This window comes from Protopterus annectens, chromosome 3.part0 (assembly GCF_019279795.1).
Source record: "Protopterus annectens isolate FY-2018-M chromosome 3.part0, PAN1.0, whole genome shotgun sequence".
In the NCBI taxonomy this organism is placed as follows: domain Eukaryota; kingdom Metazoa; phylum Chordata; order Ceratodontiformes; family Protopteridae; genus Protopterus; species Protopterus annectens.
Genome location: NC_056731.1, coordinates 1,208,956,552 through 1,208,981,756, shown reverse-complemented (window position 1 = coordinate 1,208,981,756; position 25,205 = coordinate 1,208,956,552). Strand labels below are relative to the sequence as shown.

The following is a 25,205-nucleotide window of genomic DNA, read 5'->3' as shown; positions in this document are numbered from 1 at the left end:
TCTGATGCTTTTTTATTAGCTGCACCGCCTTTATTGCCTCATCACTATAATGTCAGTAACATATATATATTTATATATATATATATATATATATATATATATATATGTGTGTGTGTGTGTGTGTGTGTGTGTGTGTGTGTGTGTGTGTGTGTATATATATATATATATATATATATATATATATATATATATATATATATATATATATATATATATATATATGTGTGTGTGTGTGTGTGTGTGTAGATATATATATATATATATATATATATATATATATATATATATATATATATATATATATATATATATATATATATATATATATATATATATATATGGGTCCTTCACATGGTGACTTTTCAGAAAGTCGACTTTCATATGGCCGAGACCATATGTTCGACTTTTGAAAAGCCGACCATGGGGAACCGCTATCTCCATACAGTACGGAATGGGAAAATTTCCCTCTTCCGCACTGTAGTGCGATCTCGGAGTTGGTATATTAAAGTTATGGGGTGTGTGGACCCTCCTTCTAACAGTTTAAGGTAAATGTTTGTTGTGTTATATGTGTTTATTTTACATGTTTATTGTGTTATATGTGTTTATTTTACATGCTCGGCTTTCTTTAAGTCGATCATATGGTCTCAGCCATATGAAAGTTGACTTTCTGAAAAGTCGACCATATATAAATATATATATATACATATACATATATATATATATATATATATATATATATATATATATATATATATATATACATATATGGGTCTACTGTATAAGTTCAAAAATGCACTTCTTTGAACTCACACAGTAGACCCTGGGTTACGTGAAAGTGCACTTAGTTGAAAGTGCACTTTCACGAAACCCGCTTTAGTGAACAGGCTACTTCTGAATTTAGTGCAGTAGTTATGGACCTTAAGGTTAGGGCACAGGTCATGGTAAGGGGATAGCTAGTAGGGCTATCCCTTTACCATGACCGGCACCCTAACCCTAAGGTCTGTGGCTACCACACCACAGTAGAGGACAGGCTATCCTCCACTGTGGTGCGGTAGTCACGGACCTTAGGGTTAGGACGCAGGTCATGGTAAGGGGATAGCCCTACTAGCTACAATGGTAAAACTAAAAAATATTGAGAAAGATAGACTCAAGTAAATCAGAGAGACTGATAAGGACAGTAAAAAGTAAAAACCAAAGGAGAGTTGTATTACAGAAAGCAGAAAAGTGGTAATAAGTACATAGAACCTAGAACAGAAGAGAGAAGGTTAGTTTGCTGTTATTTTTTGTATTTCTGTATTGCCTTTCTATATTTTGAATACTGTAGTTTGTTTTCTTCTGTATTGCCTTTCTATATTTTGAATACTGTAGTTTGTTTTCTTTATCTTGTGTTTTGCTTGCATTCTGTTTTAAACAGCATATTAAAACTTCAAAAGAGACCACAGCTCTCTCTGTTCTGAGTCAAGCAGAATTTTTCCCTCCCTCCCACCCATTTAAGTTGTCTTGTTAAATACCACTGTCTTTCTAGTTGCCCGCCTCTTATGTTAATCTGACCATATATCTAATTTCTCTCTACTTTCACTGGCTTATGTGAGTAATCACAAAACCATCACTTTTGAAATCCCACCCCTTCAATTATTTAAATTTATTGGCCATCCTACAGTATTTCATAGTACCAAAATACAAAAGTAACCACCCTTTCAGTCCATCTTGCTGTTTTAAAAATAGTAACTCTCCACTAAACCTTAACTTTTAAACAAGTAAAACTCAAGTTACCTACTTTCATATCTAACTTCTCTAGTGCACACTGCAGAGTGCATTCTTTTCAATCTTACCTTTAAGCATCCCTGTTACTAGCACTTTCTCTAATACTAAAAAGATAATCTCTACTTGACTCCAAGTAGACTATTCTCTATCTGTTAAACCTAGCACTTGCTCCTACAGTACTTATTACCTTGATACGGCACTCTTATAGATAGCACCCCAAAAGGCAAAACCCCATTTCTCGGTCACCCACATCCCCGGAATCTCTTTTAAAGTTTTTGTCTAGTCCTTCTAGCATGTCGAGGGATCAGTTGCTAGTGTCCTCTCCTGCTCAGCTGGTGAACCTGGGAATATTGAGGCAATGTTACAATTGCCTCATGTACACAGACAACCCTCTCCTCCTCCCACAAAACACAAATACATGCGAGAGATGCAACTATATGGCCAAACTGGAGGCTGAGCTCTCTCAACATAGGACTGGCAAGACCAGTCAGGAGGAGAAGGTTACCACACACACTATAGACCCAGTCTCACATAGTACCATCACAACCTCAAATCATACACATAAACACACAAAGACATACTCAAGGCTCTGATCAAAAATCTACCAAAACAGCAGAGGCCACCAAAGCAGACACCCAAACAACCACCACCTCAGAACACAACACCTGCAACACATAGACCTCACAGTCAGAGTGTCAAACAGTCACAGCCCTTAAGGCCAAACACAATGCCAGACACACTAGTCATTGGTGACTCCATAGTCAGACACACTGACGTCCCGCTCACCAGACTGAGTAAGGAGAAGGTCACAGTAAGCTGCCTGTCGGGTGCTAGAATCCGCCACATAACGCAAGCACTCAGGTCTCTCAACAGCAGGTACAAATACGACTCAGTCATTGTCCACACTGGTGTAAACGACCTGAGACGTACCTCCTTGGACTACATGAAAAGAGACATTGAGGAGCTCTCTGATTATGTAGCCCAGGCAGGTATGACCCTGACCTTGAGCAGTATCCTACCTTCACCAAGAATGATGCCACAATACAGAGATAAGATGATCAGCTTTAACAATTGGCTTAAACTCTGGTGTCATTCAAAGGGGATCCAATGTCTGTCTGCCTGGGATGACATGCTGGACAAGCCACGCTGCTTCAAAGGACGGCTTGCACCTGTCACCCTGGGATTCCGGATATTGGCAAAGGCTCTTGCCACCCCATAGTGCCTTTTTAGGCAAGGCTCAAATTCTAAACCTACCACCCTAGAACACAAAAAGGAAAAAACTAAGGGTAATGCTGCTCAATGCCAGAAGTCTAAATCTCAAAATGCACGCACTCGAGGCCCTTCTCAGTATGGAGAACATCGATGTCTGTGCAGTGACAGAAACCTGGTTCAAGGCTCCTGAGAGCACCCCAGCACTATCAGGTTTTACCTCTTATCATGCGTTCCGCCCCAAAATCCGGACAATACCAAGAAAGGAGGGGGTATCCATATTCATCAAAGACACCCACACCTCAAGACTGGTGGCAACGCACGATGCATCGGAGACCATCCAGGTGCAATTAACCATAGGCAAGACTGCTCTGCAAATTGTAGCATGTTACAGGCCACTCTCACAAACTCAGGAACCTCACATGGCCTTCCTGAAAACACTAGAGGGGATAAATGTATCACCAAACACCATCATACTAGGTGACTTCAATTACCCTAATATAGACTGGGAACACTACTCAAGCCCAAACACCCTAGCCCAAAAGTTCCTGGAATTCATAAACTCAAATGCCATGGAACAACTAGTCACCATCCCCACAAGAGGAGAAAACATACTTGATCTCATCATCACGAACATGGGAGCACAATGTTCAACACCGGAAGTATACCCCTCACTGGTGAGATCAGATCACAAACTAATCTCGCTGGAGGTCCTCATCCCACCCCACCTGAAATAAAAAGACCACAGTAAAGAACTTCTCGAAGCCGACTTCACACTTCTAAAGACTAGTGTGGTCTCCTTTAAGGCCCCGAGCGGAAAACAGTACTCAAGCCGCTGAATCACTTACAAATGCCTTCTACCAGCACCTGCAGGACTGCATGGATAAGGCAATCCCAAGCAAAACAAAGACTCTTTGTACCAAAGGCAAGCGTCCAGTCTGGTGGACCCCAGCCATAAACAAACTCTACAACAAAAGGAGGAAGCTACTACAAGATAGAGCAAAATCCTTAAAAGGTAAGACACCCTTGATCACTATAAGTAAAAACTAAGAGCTCTCATAAAATCATCCAAAGCAAATTTTGAGAGAAAAATAGCTAAAGACTCAAAAGACAATCATAAGGCCTTCTTTAGCTATGTTAGAAACCTGGGAGGAACCTCCCAGATATGCTCAGAACTAGTTCAAAATGATGTGAAGATTACTGATCCTACAGACATTGCCAACATACTGGCTGACAGGTTCAGTGCAAACTTCTCCCCTCCCCAAAAGGAGAGATATCTATACCAAGCGATTGCAGCCCCCAAACATCTCCAACGCCCAAGTGAGAACTGCTCTCCAAAGCAAAAACACAGCATCCATGGGACCTGATGGTGTCCCCGGCTGTGTGCTCCACGAACTCAACGAGGAATTAAACCCACAGCTAGGACAGCTGTTTAATCATAGTCTTACCTCTGGATACGTACCCAGGAGTGGCGCACTGCAACTGTGGTCCCACTTCACAAAGGCGGTGCCTCCACCGACCCTGGAAATTACCGCCCATTAGCTTGACAAGCCTTATCTGCAAAGCCATGGAGAGGATCATAATGGACCTCATAAATAAAGACATAGGAATTTGCAGACTTTGGATCCATCCCAGTTTGGCTTTGTCAAAGGCAGATCATGCCTTCTAAACTTGGTTGACTTTTTCGAAACAGTCACCAAAGCCATTGATGAGGGAAAGGCAGTCCATACAGCCTACCTCGATCTGGCGAAGGCCTTCGATACAATACCCCACTCGGGTATCATTGAAAAACTCATCAGCTTAAATGTTAACCCATACATCACAAGATGGGTTGCAAACTGGCTGAGTGACAGAACCCACAGGGTCAGAGTTGCTGGCGCCATGTCAGACTCAAAGCCTGTCACAAGTGGTGTACCACAGGGCTCAGTCCTGGGCCCACTCTTGTTTGGCATCTACTTTTCCGAAGTACAAGCAAACACAGGAGGGTTATGGCTGACAAAGTTTGCAGATGACTGCAAACTGGGTACCATAGTAGAAAACACATCTGACACAGATATCCTTCAGAAGTGTCTCACAGAAACGGATAACTGGTGCCAGAGCCATGGCCTAAAGTTAAATGCCAAAAAATGCATAGTCATACCCTTCGGGAAAAACAAGGTTACCCCTAGCTACCAAATAGGTGGCAATCCACTGAGCATAGAAGAAGTTATCAGGGACCTGGGGACCCAGGTTGATAGTAGTCTGTCATTCGACACCCATGTAGCTAAAGTAGTTAGGAAGACCTTCTACATTGCCCACCTTATCATGAAGGGATTCTCATCTAGATCAAGGGAGGTCATAGTCTCCCTATACTCATCACTCATCAGACCAATGATTGAGTACAATGCCCCATTCGGAATGTATCTGACCCGACACTTGCAGCAGCTGGAGAGGCCACAAAAGTTCCTCACCAAAAGGATAAAGGGTCTCAAACATCTGTCCTATGCTGCCCGACTGAAAGAACTCCAGCTCTATTCAGTCGCCACCGCTTGCTCAGAGGTGACCTTTGCCTAACATACAAGGCCATGTCAAACCCAGATTTGATGAATATGCTTCACCTCAAAAATCTAGATCCGTCAGAGCCACAAGGGCGGGAGACTTAAACCTCGACACGGCTATTAATAGGACGCGCTGGAGGGATAGATTCATCACCCAAAGACTCCCTATGCTGTGGAATAAAATCCCGGTATATGTGAGGCAGAGCACCTCGCTGGCCTTGTTCAAGAGAAATCTTGACCAATGGATGGGAGATCGCAGATATACCCCAGGGATTACCTCAGTGTCACTGCTCAACAGAGGCACAGCAAAATAATGGGTATAGTTCCCCATACTAAAGGGGTGGCGTAAGCCACAAAACTATGGGCTAGGCTTGTAAATGCCCTCGGGCAGATAGCCTAGTATGAACCTATGAACCTATGAACCTATGAGAGAGAGAGATGAGGCAGAAAATACAGCAGTGTAAAGCTGCAGATTTTGTTTTACAGAATGTATTCATTGCTATTCATTTTTTTCTGAAAAAGTTGTGAGAATTGACATTTCTGATTTGTAGTAGTAATATGTTTCATACCCTTACCTTTTATGAAAAGATTATGAAGAGTCTCCAAAATGACTATTTGGTCTGGGCACTTACAGACAGAGGGAAATACAAGGTGAAGTACTTTAATATTAAGTACTGACTGCTGCAAGGGAAACACTTCTATATAAAAGTTAATCTACAAAACATAATTGGGACAGAATGACTTTACTGGTACAGGGATGGCTATTATTGCATACTGACAGAGAGTTGTGAGTATAGACTGGAGAATTTGTAGCAAATTTTAATATTTAAAAATAACTGAATATGATATTTAAGAGAGGCAGGTGCTGGAAGAATGAGCACACATTGTATAGCTACATGCATTGTCTTTACTGTGAATAAGTATTCCTGAAATGTGAATGTATGGATGACTTGTAATTGATACTAGTGTTCCTCTTGGACAGAGTTCTGTAGCCGTCCACTGTTATTTTCTTCACTTGACCTCATTTTGAAAGGTTGTTCCCCATAATTACATATTTATGCAGCTAAACAATGTCAAAGCACCTTACACTTCTTAATTCTTCCATGTCAAAGCACACTTCATTTTGTGCAGGACATTTATGTCTGCCTGCTTTATATATGCAGATTACTTCTCTGAGCTGGTTAATAAAAAGTTTAGAGAAGGCATGCAAGCTCAGGTTTATAAAGCAAGAATGATTAGTTACAGATGACTGATAGAGTCAGTAATGCAGAGGTAGGGCAATTTCAAACCTTAGCGATATACTAAGGACTGTAATCAGAAGGATTTACAAAACCATATAATTTAACAATTGTCTGGAAGAAGGATCAAATGGCAGTGAAAGGCAGTATGACAGTTTAAAGTAATACAAATCAGATTAAGGCAGTAAAAGAAAAACAGTGACACTATCCTCAGAGACAGTCTAAGAAGCCAGTAACTCACACCATAGCCATTGTCATTAAACATGCATACAGAACATTAGATATTGTGGTGTTTAAGCTGTGCCAAATTATGGATGCAAATAACCTTATAGAAAAAGAACAGTGTGAAAGTCATGTTAGTATGGCTTTCAACCTGGCCATTCTGGAATATAACAAATTACAAAATAATAAGCTCTTTATTAGACCAAGATGTCATAATAGAGCCTTTCCTGCTTCCTAATCCTAGTTCAATTGACAGATCACAGTTGTGTAGGAATTCACAAATGGCACCATACTTGCATAAGCATCTACTAATTATAATTAACAGGAAACCGCCAGGTAGGAACCCTCTCCCATGGAAGCTAAGGATGGAGGTTTTCAAAGTAATCTCATACCTGTTCCTTTGATGTGATAGCTGCTGAACTAAAAGCACATCTACAGTATCACAGTGGAGGACATAGCATGTTTTCCTGCTGTCCTCCACTGTGGTGCGATCCGTTCGTAGAAGCTGAGTTCACGAAAGTGCACTTTCGAATAAGTGCACTTTCGCATAACTGAGCGGTCTACTGCTCTTTTTCGAATACGTGGTATTCGATGAAAAGCAGTAGACCCATATATATATATATATATATATATATATATATATATATATGGATTCCTATTACAAGAATGAAAGTTCACTACTTTGAACTTGTAATAGGCAAAGGATGGTACCCTCTATGTACTTATTGGGACTATGCCTCATTTTTAAAAGATGTGTCACTAGAAAGCTCATATCAGTTTCTGAAACATGGGGTATTCATTTTCATTAAGTAAAAGTTAAACAAGTTTTGTGACCATTCCCATTTCATATTTGAGCTGCATTTCCATCCCAGGCCACTATTTATACAGGAGCAATTCTCCTTGTGAATAAATAAACAAATATTGATCAAAAGAAACAATTCTTCTAAGAGTCTCAGACAAGCTTAAGATTATACTCTATGCTAGATGCACTCTCTTTTGAACTACGGTTCTAGTATTTAAAAAATAAGTTATCAGAGATGGACAATTGATATAAATTAAGAAGTCTGTTTGCAAATTGGAATTATTAGTGGGCAAATATATGGCTAGATAAAATGTATACATCTTGCTTCTATATTAAGGTGAAGGAGCGAGTGTAAGGGAATGGTGTTTTTTATTTCACATGCTTCACACTTTTACAGATGGTTGTAATATATGCTTGCTTTTTTCATTGTGTGTGTGTGTGTCTCTGTGTGTGTGTGTGTGTGTGTGTGTGTGTGTGTGTGTGTGTGTGTGTGTGTGTGTGTGTGAATATTGTGTACCTGTGTATAGAGCAAGTAATGGGACTGGATAGCTATGAAAACTGAGCATTTCAGCAGCAGTTACACAATCCTGACTCTCTTCTTTTGAGCTTATTAAGATCATTTTTGGCCAGAAGGCTTCTCATTTTAATCCTGAACAAATTGTCCACAATTAAAATGTAACAATATGTATTTTTGTTTGTGACATTGCTTTGCTTTAAAGCAAAACCAACCTCAGGAAGCCCATTCAATTGAGTGGTTTCTTTTCAGGGATTTTCATATTACCCTGAGGTTGCAAAATGGCAGGTAAAGGGGATGAGATACTTTGTTTTGTTGCGGGTGAAAAGCTTACCCATCCTCCTCACTGAAGGTATTCATTTTGATACCATTCAATATATCTGTCTCAGTGAACTAGGTTTTGATTTGAAACATAGCATTTCATAAAATATACCCCATAATGCAGTATGATGCCACAAGAAATGAGAACATTTTCTTACCTAATGGGTATAGGTACAGATCATGCAGAGGAATGGACTAAGAAAATCAAAGCAGAACTGCTTGACATATTGGAATAGGAATGGAAAAATAAATTCATTTTACTGGACAGTGTCAATTATGTTTGAAAACTATTATCATATCAATATTCAGTACACTCTCAAAGCAGTAAAAGGATTAGAAATCGGGTAAACTACTGATACTTTTAAATGAATAGTTGTCAAATTTTGTAAATTTGTGAACATTTTGTATTACAAAATGTAATTTATTTTTTAAGTAAAACTCTAATTGTTGGTATTTTACCTCTAATTGTCTTTTAGTCCCATGTTTTGTTTTCTTTTTAATCCTGGTGCAGAATTAGCATATATTTCCATCCTACAGCTTTCATACAAGGATAATTAAACATTTATATTGTTTATTTGATGACAATGTCATGTAATTTCTAAACCACTCATACTTAGTTATTTGTATTACTCTCCCACATTACAACTACATAGGTGACAGAATTATCCATCACTTTCAGAGACCTGCAGAAGTTAAAATATGGCCTCGATTTTACTTACTCGTTAGGGGAGGTAGAAGGAGACATGCTTAATGGGTTAAATATGAAATCATTTTCAAAAATAATGAAAAAGTAATGACATTTATTTTTCATTTAAGATATTATTCTCTGTTTGAAATGAACTTATTTTGAAAATAATTAATTTTTGTAATAGGGAAATAATAGATAGAATCACTGCCTGACATTATAAGAAACTGGAAAGAAATGCATGTTTTGGATTTTTACCTTTCTGTAACTATATTTGTGGCTTTTAAACTGAAAAAAAAACTTCTGAGAATGTGTACTGCATAAACTTTCTTAAAGTCAGATGGTATTTTGCTATTTGCCTTTGATATTTTAAACCTGATAACATGTATCAAATGCCATTGCAGTAGGTGGGTAGTTAAGATGTGCTGCCACGTGTAGTGCTATGATCAGAATTCTGGCAGCTCGTATTTGCATGCAGAATCTTAAGCAACTCAGTCAGTACATAAGCATGCAGTAGGTCTTGCAGTGTAAGAGATGGATTTTTGCCAAAAGTTTGATGCAGTGTGCTTTAAGACATTTCAAAAGTAAATCTACAGTTGAGGTATGAAAACTGAGCACAACAAAGGTAAACTACTTGGGGATGTACTTTTGACAATAAGGAGCTATAATATATTATGTACATGTATAACTGAGTGAAAAGATATTACACATCAAAGTAACTGTACAGCAGGAAGGACAATGTTGGATGAAAAACAGACGAGACACAACTTTCATCTAACTAGAAAGTCATGATACTACCTTCTGTTAAAACTAAATATGAATGCTAATTATAAGAAGAAACAGTCAGTTTTGTGAGGACACAGCCTAACTATATGACAAATGGGTAACCTTATGAAAATGTATTATACATTTTCTCAAGTAATGATTTTTGTTAAAGAAATTGAGCATACAATCAAGGTTATGTTTTTTTCTTCATAAGCAAAACATTTTTATAGACAGTTCTGGGCACAGAAATAGAGTGCAGCTTAAGTTAAGGATATCTGGCAACAGTGGTAGCCTAACTGATATTTATGTAACAATGTGTTGAATTATAATGTCTAAGAGAAGATGCTTTCAGGTAAACAATTGGGCAGGCAGAGAAAAACACATAAGGACAAACTAAAAATGCACTTGTAACTTATTTGGATGAATTTACAAACAACTGGCTTAATAACATGAAGTATATTATCTTATCATAGTCAGTTATAAGAATCATTGGTAAACCTGACTCAAGCAAATGTTGACCCTCTTCTACCTCTGAATCATCTGTTAACTATTCTGTAATTATAGGTTTCATAGGTTCATAGGTTGGTACTAGGATATTGGCGCGAGGGCCTATACAACCCTAGCCATAACAATTCCCTGGCTATTTCTTCCCACACTATTTACTTCCCTGGACCCCTGTCTCTGACGTGATCCCTGGGGTGAATTTCCTTTCTCCCATCCAGTCATCAAGGTCCCTTTTCACTTATAATGGCAGAAATTTTGCAGTGTTACCCATAACAATGCAGTTGGCTATTAAGAAAACACGGGATTACTGGGTAAATTCAAGGCAGTTCTTTTAGATTATTTACCAACTAATGATTTGAGGAAACTACTTTAAATGAAAACAACTCTGGAAAGTCAAATTCAAAAAACATACTTCTAAAGACAGACCCAGTAGTGCCATACTGACTATATTATGTTTACTAAGATAAGGGAAAGATTACTGCCATACTGACTATATTATGCAAACTAAGATAAGGGAAAGATTACTGCCATACTGACTGTATTATATATACTAAAATAAGGGAAAGATTACTGCCATACTGACTATATTATGTATACTAAAATAAGGAAAAGATTACTGCCATACTGACTATATTATATATACTAAGATCAGGGAAAGATTACTGCCATACTGACTATATTATGTATACTAAGATAAGGGAAAGATTACTGCCATACTGACTATATTATATTTACTAAGATAAGGGAAAGATTTCTACCATACTGACTATATTATATATACTAAGATAAGGGACGGATTACTGCCATACTGACTAGATTATGTATACTAAGATAAGGGAAAGATTACTGTCATACTAATTATATTATGTATACTAAGATAAGGGAAGGATTACTGCCATACTGACTATATTATGCATACTAAGATAAGGGAAAGATTACTGTCATACTAACTATATTAGGTATACTAAGATAAGGGAAATATTCCTGCCATACTGACTATATTATACATACTAAGATAAGGGAAATATTCCTGCCATACTGACTACATTATGTGTACTAAGATGAAGGAAAGATTACTGTCATACTGACTATATTATGTATACTAAGATAAGGGAAAGATTCCTGCCATACTGACTATATTATGTATACTAAGATAAGGGAAAGATTACTGCCATACTGACTATATTATATATACTAAGATAAGGGAAAGATTACTGCCATACTAACTATATTATATATACTAAGATAAGGGAAAGAATACTGCCATACTGACTATATTATACATACTAAGAAAAGGGAAAGATTACTGCCATACTGACTATATTATGTATACTAAGATAAAGGAAAGATTACTGCCATACTGACTATATTATGTATACTAAGATAAAAGAAAGATTACTGCCATACTGACTATATTATGTATACTAAAATAAGGGAGAGATTACTGTCATACTAACTATATTATGTATACTAAGATAAGGGAAACATTACTGCCATACTGACTATATTATATATACTAAGATAAGGGAAACATTACTGCCATACTGACTATATTATATATACTAAGGTAAGGGAAAGATTACTGCCATACTGACTATATTATATATACTAAGATACGAGAAAGATTACTGCCATACTGACTATATTATGTATACTAAGATACGGGAAAGATTAATGCCATACTGACTATATTATGTTTACTAAAAGAAGGGAAAGATTACTGCCATACTGACTATATTATATATACTACGATAAGGGAACGATTACTGCCATACTGACTATATCATGTTTACTAAAATAAGGGAAAGATTACTGCCATACTGACTATATTATATATATTACGATAAGGGAAAGATTACTGCTATACTGACTATATTATGTTTACTAAGATAAGGGAAAGATTACTGCCATACTGACTATATTATGTATACCAAGATAAGGGAAAGATTACTGCCATACTGACTATATTATATATACTAAGATAAGGGAAAGATTACTGCCATACTGACTATATTATGTTTACTAAGATAAAGGAAAGATTATTGCCATACTGACTACATTATGTATACTAAGATAAGGGAAAGATTACTGCAATACTGACTATATTATATATACTAAGATAAGGGAAAGATTACTGCCATACTGACTATATTATATATACTAAGATAAGGGAAAGATTACTGCCATACTGACTATATTATATATACTAAGATAAGGGAAATATTACTGCCATACTGAATATATTATGTTTACTAAGATAAGGGAAAGATTACTGCCATACTGATATATTATGTATATTAAGATAATGGAAAGATTACTGCCACACTGACTATATTATATATACTAAAATCAGGGAAAGATTACTGCCATACTGACTATATTATGAATACTAAAATAAGGGAAATATTACTGCCATACTGACTATATTATAAATACTATGATAAGGGAAAGATTACTGCCATACTGACTATATTATATATACTAAGATAAGGGAAAGATTACTGCCATACTGACTATATTATACATACAAAGATAAGGGAAAGATTACTGCCATACTGACTATATGATCTGTACTAAAATAAGGGAAAGATTACTGCCATACTGATTATATTATATATACTAAGATAAGGGAAAGATTACTGCCATACTGACTGTATTATGTATACCAAGATAAGGGAAAGATTACTGCCATACTCACTATATTATGTATACTAAGATAAGTGAAAGATTACTGCCATACTGACTATATTATGTTATGTATACTAAGATAAGGGAAAGATTACTGCCATACTGACAATATTATGTATACTAAGATAAGGGAAAGATTACTGCCATACTGACTATATTATCTATACTAAGATAAGGGAAAGATTACTGCCATACTGACTATATTATGTATACTAAGATAAGAAAAAGAATACTGCCATACTGACTATATTATATATACTAATATAAGGGAAAGATTACTGCCATACTGACTATATTATGTATACTATGATAAGGGAAAGATTACTGCCACACTGACTATATTATGTTTACTAATATAAGAAAAAGATTACTGCCATACTGACTATATTATGTATACTAGAATAAGGGAAAGATTACTGCCATACTGACTATATTATGTATACTAAGATAAGGGAAACATTACTGCCATACTGACTATATTATATATACTAAGATAAGGGAAAGATTACTGCCATACTGACTATATTATGTATACTATGATAAGGGAACGATTACTGCTATACTGACTATAGTATGTATACTAAAATAAGGGAAAGAACACTGCCATACTGACTACATTATATATACTAAGATAAGGGAAAGATTACTGCCATACTGACTATATTATATATACTAAGATAAGGGAGAGATTACTGCCATACTGACTATATTATGTATACTAAGATAAGGGAAAGATTACTGTCATATTAACTATATTATGTATACTAAGATAAGGGAAAGATTACTGCCATACTGACTATATTATGTATACTAGAATAAGGGAAAGATTACTGCCATACTGAAAACATTATGTATACTAAGATAAGGGAAAGATTACTGCCATACTGACTATATTATGTATACTAAGATAAGGGAAACATTACTGCCATACTGACTATATTATATATACTAAGGTAAGGGAAAGATTACTGCCACACTGACTATATTATATATACTAAGATACGAGAAAGATTACTGCCATACTGACTATATTATGTATACTAAGATACGGGAAAGATTAATGCCATACTGACTATATTATGTTTACTAAAAGAAGGGAAAGATTACTTCCATACTGACTATATTATATATACTACGATAAGGGAACGATTACTGCCATACTGACTATATCATGTTTACTAAAATAAGGGAAAGATTACTGCCATACTGACTATATTATATATATTACGATAAGGGAAAGATTACTGCTATACTGACTATATTATGTTTACTAAGATAAGGGAAAGATTACTGCCATACTGACTATATTATATATACTAAGATAAGGGAAAGATTACTGCCATACTGACTATATTATGTTTACAAAGATAAAGGAAAGATTATTGCCATACTGACTATATTATGTATACTAAGATAAGGGAAAGATTACTGCAATACTGACTATATTATATATACTAAGATAAGGGAAAGATTACTGCCATACTGACTATATTATATATACTAAGATAAGGGAAAGATTACTGCCATACTGACTATGTTATATATACTAAGATAAGGGAAATATTACTGCCATACTGACTATATTATGTTTACTAAGATAAGGGAAAGATTACTGCCATACTGATATATTATGTATATTAAGATAATGGAAAGATTACTGCCATACTGACTATATTATATATACTAAGATCAGGGAAAGATTACTGCCATACTGACTATATTATGAATACTAAAATAAGGGAAATATTACTGCCATACTGTCTATATTATAAATACTATGATAAGGGAAAGATTACTGCCATACTGACTATATTATATATACTAAGATAAGGGAAAGATTACTGCCATACTGACTATATTATACATACTAAGATAAGGGAAAGATTACTGCCATACTGACTATATGATCTGTACTAAAATAAGGGAAAGATTACTGCCATACTGATTATATTATATATACTAAGATAAGGGAAAGATTACTGCCATACTGACTGTATTATGTATACCAAGATAAGATAAGGAAAGATTACTGCCATACTCACTATATTATGTATACTAAGATAAGTGAAAGATTACTGCCATACTGACTATATTATGTTATGTATACTAAGATAAGGGAAAGATTACTGCCATACTGACAATATTATGTATACTAAGATAAGGGAAAGATTACTGCCATACTGACTATATTATCTATACTAAGATAAGGGAAAGATTACTGCCATACTGACTATATTATGTATACTAAGATAAGAAAAAGATTACTGCCATACTGACTATATTATATATACTAATATAAGGGAAAGATTACTGCCATACTGACTATATTATGTATACTAAGATAAGGGAAAGATTACTGCCATACTGACTATATTATGTATACTAAGATAAGGGAAAGATTACTGCCACACTGACTATATTATGTTTACTAATATAAGGGAAAGATTACTGACATACTGACTATATTATATATACTATGATAAGGGAATGATTACTGCTATACTGACTATATTATGTATACTAAAATAAGGGAAATAACACTGCCATACTGACTACATTATATATACTAAGATAAGGGAAAGATTACTGCCATACTGACTATATTATATATACTAAGATAAGGGAGAGATTACTGCCATACTGACTATATTATGTATACTAAGATAAGGGAAAGATTACTGTCATATTAATTATATTATGTATACTAAGATAAGGGAAAGATTACTGCCATACTGACTATATTATGTATACTAAGATAAGGGAAAGATTACTGCCATACTGACAACATTATGTATACTAAGATAAGGGAAAGATTACTGCCATACTGACTATATTATGTATACTAAGATAAGGGAAAGATTACTGCCATACTAACTATATTATGTATACTAAAATAAGGAAAAGATTACTGCCATACGGACTATATTATGTTTACTAAAATAAGGGAAAGATTACTGCCATATTGACTATATCATATATACTATGATAAGGGAAAGATTACTGCCATACTGACTATATTGTATACTAAGATAAGGGAAAGATTACTGCCATACTGACAACATTATGTATACTAAGATAAGGGAAAGATTACTGCCATACTGACTATATTATGTATACTAAGATAAGGGAAAGATTACTGCCATACTGACTATATTATGTTTGCTAAGATAAGGGAAAGATTACTGCCAAATTGACTATATTATATATACTACGATATGGGAATGATTACTGACTATATTATATATACTAAGATAAGGGAAAAATTACTGCCATACTGACTATATTATATATGCTAATATAAGTGAAAGATTACTGTCATACTAACTATATTATATATACTAAGATAAGGGAAAGAGTACTGCCATACTGACTATATTATGTATACTAAGATAAGGGAAAGATTACTGCCATACTGACTATATTATGTTTACTAAAATAAGGGAAAGATTACTGCCATACTGACTATACTATGTTTACTAAGAGAAGGGAAAGATTACTGCAATACTGACTAAATTATGTATACTAAGATAAGGGAAAGATTACTGCCATACTGACTAAATTATGTATACTAAGATAAGTGAAAGATTACTGCCATACTGACTATATTATATATACTAAGATAAGTGAAAGATTACTGCCATACTGACTATATTATGTATACTAAGATAAGGGAAACATTACTGTCATACTAACTATATTATGTATACTAAGATAAGGGAAAGATTACTGCCATACTGACTATATTATATATACTAAGATAAGGGAAAGATTACTGCCATACTGACTATATTATACATACTAAGGTAAGGGAAAGATTACTGCCTTACTGACTATATTATATATACTAATATAAGGGAAAGATTACTGCCATACTGACTATATTATGTATACTAAGATAATGGAAAGATTACTGCCATACTGACTATATTATATATACTAAGATAAGGGAAAGATTACTGCCATACTGACTATATTATATATACTAAGATAAGGGAAAGATTACTGCCATACTGACTATATTATATATACTAAAATAAGGGAAAGATTACTGCCATACTGACTATATTATATATACTAAGATAAGGGAAAGATTACTGCCATACTGACTATATTATGTATACTAAGATAAGGGAAAGATTACTGCCATACTGACTATATTATGTATACTAAGATAAGGGAAAGATTACTATACTGACTATATTATGTATACTAAGATAAGGGAAAGATTACTGCCATACTGACTATATTATGTATACTAAGATAAGGGAAAGATTACTGCCATACTGACTATATTATGTATACTAAGATAAGGGAAAGATTACTGCCATACTGACTATATTATGTATACTAAGATAAGGGAAAGATTACTGCCATACTGACTATATTATGTATACTAAAATAAGCGAAAGATTACTGCCATACTGACTATATTATGTATACTAAGATAAGGGAAACATTACTGTCATACTGACTATATTATGTATACTAAGATAAGGGAAAGATTACTGCCATACTGACTATATTATGTATACTAAAATAAGGGAAAGATTCCTTCCATACTGACTGTATTATGCATACTAAGATAAGGGAAAGATTACTGCCATACTGACTACATTATGTATACTAAGATAAAGGAAAGATTACTGCCATACTGACTATATTATGTTTACTAAGATAAGGGAAAGATTACTGCGATATTGACTATATTATATATACTAAGATAAGGGAAAGATTATTGCCATACTGACTGTATTATACATACTAAGATAAGGGAAAGATTACTGCCATACTGACTATATTATATATACTAAGATAAGGGAAAGATTACTGCCATACTGACTATATTATGTATACTAAGATAAGGGAAAGATTACTGCCATACTGACTATATTATGTTTACTAAAATAAGGAAAGATTACTGCCATACTGACTATATTATGTATACTAAGATAAGGGAAAGATTACTGCCATACTGACTATATTATGTATACTAAGATAAGGGAAAGATTACTGCCATACTGACTATATTATGTATACTAAGATAAGGAAATGATTCCTGCCATACTGACTATATTATATATACTAAGATCAGGGAAACATTACTGCCATACTGACTATATTATGTATACTAAGAGAAGGGAAACATTACTGCCATACTGACTATATTATGTATACTAAGATAATGGAAAGATTACTGCCATACTGACTATATTATATATACTAAGATAAGGGAAAGATTACTGCCATACTGACTATATTATATATACTAAGATAAGGGAAAGATTACTGCCATACTGACTATATTATATATACTAAGATAAGGGAAAGATTACTGCCATACTGACTATATTATATATACTAAGATAAGGGAAAGATTACTGCCATACTGACTATATTATGTATACTAAGATAAGGGAAAGATTACTGCCATACTGACTATATTATATATACTAAGATAAGGGAAAGATTACTGCCATACTGACTATATTATGTATACTAAGATAAGGGAAAGATTACTGCCATACTGACTATATTATATATACTAAGATAAGGGAAAGATTACTGCCATACTGACTATATTATATATACTAAGATAAGGGAAAGATTACTGCCATACTGACTATATTATATATACTAAGATAAGGGAAGGATTACTGCCATACTGACTAGATTATGTATACTAAGATAAGGGAAAGATTACTGCTATATTATGCATACTAAGATAAGGGAAAGATTACTGCCATACTGACTACATTATATACACTAAGATAAAGGAAAGATTACTGCCATACTGACTATATTATGTTTACTAAGATAAGGGAAAGATTACTGCCATACTGACTATATTATACATACTAAGATAAGGGAAAGATTACTGCCATACTGACTATATTATATATACTAAGATAAGGGAAAGATTACTGCCATACTGACTATATTATATATACTAAGATAAGGGAAAGATTACTGCCATACTGACTATATTATATATACTAAGATAAGGGAAAGATTACTGCCATACTGACTATATTATATATACTAAGATAAGGGAAAGATTACTGCCATACTGACTATATTATACATACTAAGATAAGGGAAAGATTACTGCCATACTGACTATATTATGTATACTAAGATAAGGGAAAGATTACTGCCATACTGACTATATTATGTATACTAAAATAAGCGAAAGATTACTGCCATACTGACTATATTATGTATACTAAGATAAGGGAAACATTACTGCCATACTGACTATATTATGTATACTAAGAGAAGGGAAACATTACTGCCATACTGACTATATTATGTATACTAAGATAATGGAAAGATTACTGCCATACTGACTATATTATATATACTAAGATAAGGGAAAGATTACTGCCATACTGACTATATTATATATACTAAGATAAGGGAAAGATTACTGCCATACTGACTATATTATGTATACTAAGATAAGGGAAAGATTACTGCCATACTGACTATATTATGTATACTAAGATAAGGGAAAGATTACTGCCATACTGACTATATTATGTTTGCTAAGATAAGGGAAAGATTACTGCCAAATTGACTATATTATATATACTACGATATGGGAAAGATTACTGCCATACTGACTATATTATATATACTAAGATAAGGGAAAAATTACTGCCATACTGACTATATTATATATGCTAATATAAGTGAAAGATTACTGTCATACTAACTATATTATATATACTAAGATAAGGGAAAGATTACTGCCATACTGACTATATTATGTTTACTAAAATAAGGGAAAGATTACTGCCATACTGACTATACTATGTTTACTAAGAGAAGGGAAAGATTACTGCAATACTGACTAAATTATGTATACTAAGATAAGGGAAAGATTACTGCCATACTGACTAAATTATGTATACTAAGATAAGTGAAAGATTACTGCCATACTGACTATATTATATATACTAAGATAAGTGAAAGATTACTGCCATACTGACTATATTTTAGGGAAAGATTACTGTCATACTAACTATATTATGTATACTAAGATAAGGGAAAGATTACTGCCATACTGATAAGGGGAAGATTACTGCCATACTGACTATATTATATATACTAAGATAAGGGAAACATTACTGCCACACTGACTATATTATATATACTAAGATAAGGGAAAGATTACTCCCATAATGACTATATTATATATACTAAGATAAGGGAAAGATTACTGCCATACTGACTATATTATATATACTAAGATAAGGGAAAGATTACTGCCATAATGACTATGTTATATATACTAAGATAAGGGAAAGATTACTGCCATACTGACTATATTATACATACTAAGATAAGGGAAAGATTACTGCCATACTGACTATATTATATATACTAAGATAAGGGAAAGATTACTGCCATACTGACTATATTATATATACTAAGATAAGGGAAAGATTACTGCCATACTGACTATATTATATATACTAAGATAAGGGAAAGATTACTGCCATACTAACTATATTATGTATACTAAGATAAGGGAAAGATTATTAAGGGAAACATTACTGCCATACTGACTATATTATATATACTAAGATCAGGGAAACATTACTGCCATACTGACTATATTATGTATACTAAGAGAAGGGAATGATTCCTGCCATACTGAGTATATTATGTATACTAAGATAAGGGAAAGATTACTGCCATACTGACTATATTATGTATACTAAGATAAGGGAAAGATTACTGCCATACTGACTATATTATGTATACTAAGATAAGGGAAAGATTACTGCCATACTGACTATATTATATATACTAAGATAAGGGAAAGATTACTGCCATACTGACTATATTATGTATACTAAGATAAGGGAAAGATTACTGCCATACTGACTATATTATGTATACTAAGATAAGGGAAAGATTACTGCCATACTGACTATATTATGTATACTAAGATAAGGGAAAGATTACTGCCATACTGACTATATTATGTATACTAAGATAAAGGAAAGATTACTGCCATACTGACTATATTATGTATACTAAGATAAGGGAAAGATTACTGCCATACTGACTATATTATATATACTAAGATAAGGGAAAGATTACTGCCATACTGACTATATTATGTATACTAAGATAAGGGAAAGATTACTGCCATACTGACTATATTATGTATACTAAGATAAGGGAAAGATTACTGCCATACTGACTATATTATGTATACTAAGATAAGGGAAAGATTACTGCCATACTGACTATATTATGTATACTAAGATAAGGGAAAGATTACTGCCATACTGACTATATTATATATACTAAGATAAGGGAAAGATTACTGCCATACTGACTATATTATGTATACTAAGATAAGGGAAAGATTACTGCCATACTGACTATATTATGTATACTAAGATAAGGGAAAGATTACTGCCATACTGACTATATTATATATACTAAGATAAGGGAAAGATTACTGCCATACTGACTATATTATATATACTAAGATAAGGGAAAGATTACTGCCATACTGACTATATTATATATACTAAGATAAGGGAAAGATTACTGCCATACTGACTATATTATATATACTAAGATACAGGAAGGATTACTGCCATACTGACTATATTATGTATACTAAGATAAGGGAAAGATTACTGCCATACTGACTATATTATATATACTAAGATAAGGGAAAGATTACTGCCATACTGACTATATTATATATACTAAGATAAGGGAAAGATTACTGCCATACTGACTATATTATATATACTAAGATAAGGGAAAGATTACTGCCATACTGACTATATTATGTATACTAAGATAAGGGAAAGATTACTGCCATACTGACTATATTATGTATACTAAGATAAGGGAAAGATTACTGCCATACTGACTATATTATATATACTAAGATCAGGGAAAGATTACTGCCATACTGACTATATTATGTATACTAAGATAGGGAAAGATTACTGCCATACTGACTATATTATGTATACTAAGATAAGGGAAAGATTACTGCCATACTGACTATATTATATATACTAAGATAAGGGAAAGATTCCTGCCATACTGACTATATTATATGTATACTAAGATAAGGGAAAGATTACTGCCATACTGACTATATTATGTATACTAAGATAAGGGAAAGATTACTGCCATACTGACTATATTATATATACTAAGATAAGGGAAAGATTACTGCCATACTGACTATATTATATATAATAAGATAAGGAAAGATTACTGCCATACTGACTATATTATGTCTACTAAGATAAGGGAAAGATTACTGCCATATTATATATACTAAGATAAGGGAAAGATTACTGCCATACTGACTATATTATGTATACTAAGATAAGGGAAAGATTACTGCCATACTGACTATATTATGTATACTAAGATAAGGGAAAGATTACTGCCATACTGACTATATTATATATACTAAGATCAGGGAAACATTACTGCCATACTGACTATATTATGTATACTAAGAGAAGGGAAACATTACTGCCATACTGACTATATTATATATACTAAGATAAGGGAAAGATTACTGCCATACTGACTATATTATATGTACTAAGATAAGGGAAAGGTTACTGCCATACTGACTACATTATATAAACTAAGATAAGGGAAGGATTACTGCCATACTGACTGTATTATGCATACTAAGATAAGGGAAAGATTACTGCCATACTGACTACATTATGTACACTAAGATAAAGGAAAGATTACTGCCATACTGACTATATTATGTTTACTAAGATAAGGGAAAGATTACTGCGATACTGACTATATTATGTATACTAAGATAAGGAAATGATTCCTGTCATACTGGCTATATTATATGTACTAAGATAAGGGAAAGATTACTGCCATACTGACTATATTATATATACTAAGATAAGGGAAAGATTACTGCCATACTGACTATATTATATATACTAAGATAAGGGAAAGATTACTGCCATACTGACTATATTATATATACTAAGATAAGGGAAAGATTACTGCCATACTGACTATATTATATATACTAAGATAAGGGAAAGATTACTGCCATACTGACTATATTATGTATACTAAGATAAGGGAAAGATTACTGTCATACTGACTATATTATGTATACTAAGATAAGGGAAAGATTACTGCCATACTGACTATATTATATATACTAAGATAAGGGAAAGATTACTGCCATACTGACTATATTATATATACTAAGATAAGGGAAAGATTACTGCCATACTGACTATATTATATATACTAAGATAAGGGAAAGATTACTGCCATACTGACTATATTATATATACTAAGATAAGGGAAAGATTACTGCCATACTGACTATATTATATATACTAAGATAAGGGAAAGATTACTGCCATACTGACTATATTATATATACTAAGATACGGGAAAGATTACTGCCATACTGACTATATTATATATACTAAGATAAGGGAAAGATTACTGCCATACTGACTATATTATATATACTAAGATAAGGGAAAGATTACTGCCATACTGACTATATTATGTATACTAAGATAAGGGAAAGATTACTGCCATACTGACTATATTATATATACTAAGATAAGGGAAAGATTACTGCCATACTGACTATATTATATATACTAAGATCAGGGAAAGATTACTGCCATACTGACTATATTATATATACTAAGATAGGGAAAGATTACTGCCATACTGACTATATTATATATACTAAGATAAGGGAAAAATTACGGCAATACTGACTATATTATATATACTAAGATAAGGGAAAGATTACTGCCATACTGACTATATTATGTATACTAAGATAAGGGAAAGATTACTGCCATACTGACTATATGTTTACTAAGATAAGGGAAAGATTACTGCCATACTGACTATATTATGTATACTAAGATAAGGAAATGATTCCTGCCATACTGACTATATTATATGTACTAAGATAAGGGAAAGATTACTGCCATACTGACTATATTATATATACTAAGATAAGGGAAAGATTACTGCCATACTGACTATATTATGTATACTAAGATAAGGGAAAGATTACTGCCATACTGACTATATTATGTATACTAAGATAAGGGAAAGATTACTGCCATACTGACTATATTATATATACTAAGATAAGGGAAAGATTACTGCCATACTGACTATATTATATATACTAAGATAAGGGAAAGATTACTGCCATACTGACTATATTATATATACTAAGATAGGGAAAGATTACTGCCATACTGACTATATTATATATACTAAGATAAGGGAAAGATTACTGCCATACTGACTATATTATATATACTAAGATAAGGGAAAGATTACTGCCATACTGACTATATTATATATACTAAGATAAGGGAAAGATTACTGCCATACTGACTATATTATACATACTAAGATAAGGAAAGATTACTGCCATACTGACTATATTATATATACTAAGATAATGGAAAGATTACTGCCATACTGACTATATTATATATACTAAGATAAGGGAAAGATTACTGCCATACTGACTATATTATGTATACTAAGATAAGGGAAAGATTACTGCCATACTGACTATATTATGTATACTAAGATCAGGGAAAGATTACTGCCATACTGACTATATTATGTATACTAAGATAAGGAAAGATTACTGCCATACTGACTATATTATATATACTAAGATAAGGGAAAGATTACTGCCATACTGACTATATTATATATACTAAGATAAGGGAAAGATTACTGCCATACTGACTATATTATATATACTAAGATAAGGGAAAGATTACTGCCATACTGACTATATTATATATACTAAGATAAGGGAAAGATTACTGCCATACTGACTATATTATATATACTAAGATAAGGGAAAGATTACTGCCATACTGACTATATTATATATACTAAGATAAGGGAAAGA

The 25,205-nt window shown here is 33.4% G+C and overlaps 1 protein-coding gene across 1 annotated transcript in view; it reads right to left on the bottom strand.

Moving 5' to 3' along the window:
• Positions 1–25,205, bottom strand: part of ADCY2 (adenylate cyclase 2) — a 4,311,002-nt gene that overhangs the window by 1,132,055 nt on the left and 3,153,742 nt on the right. The gene's annotated exons all lie outside the window — the stretch shown is intronic.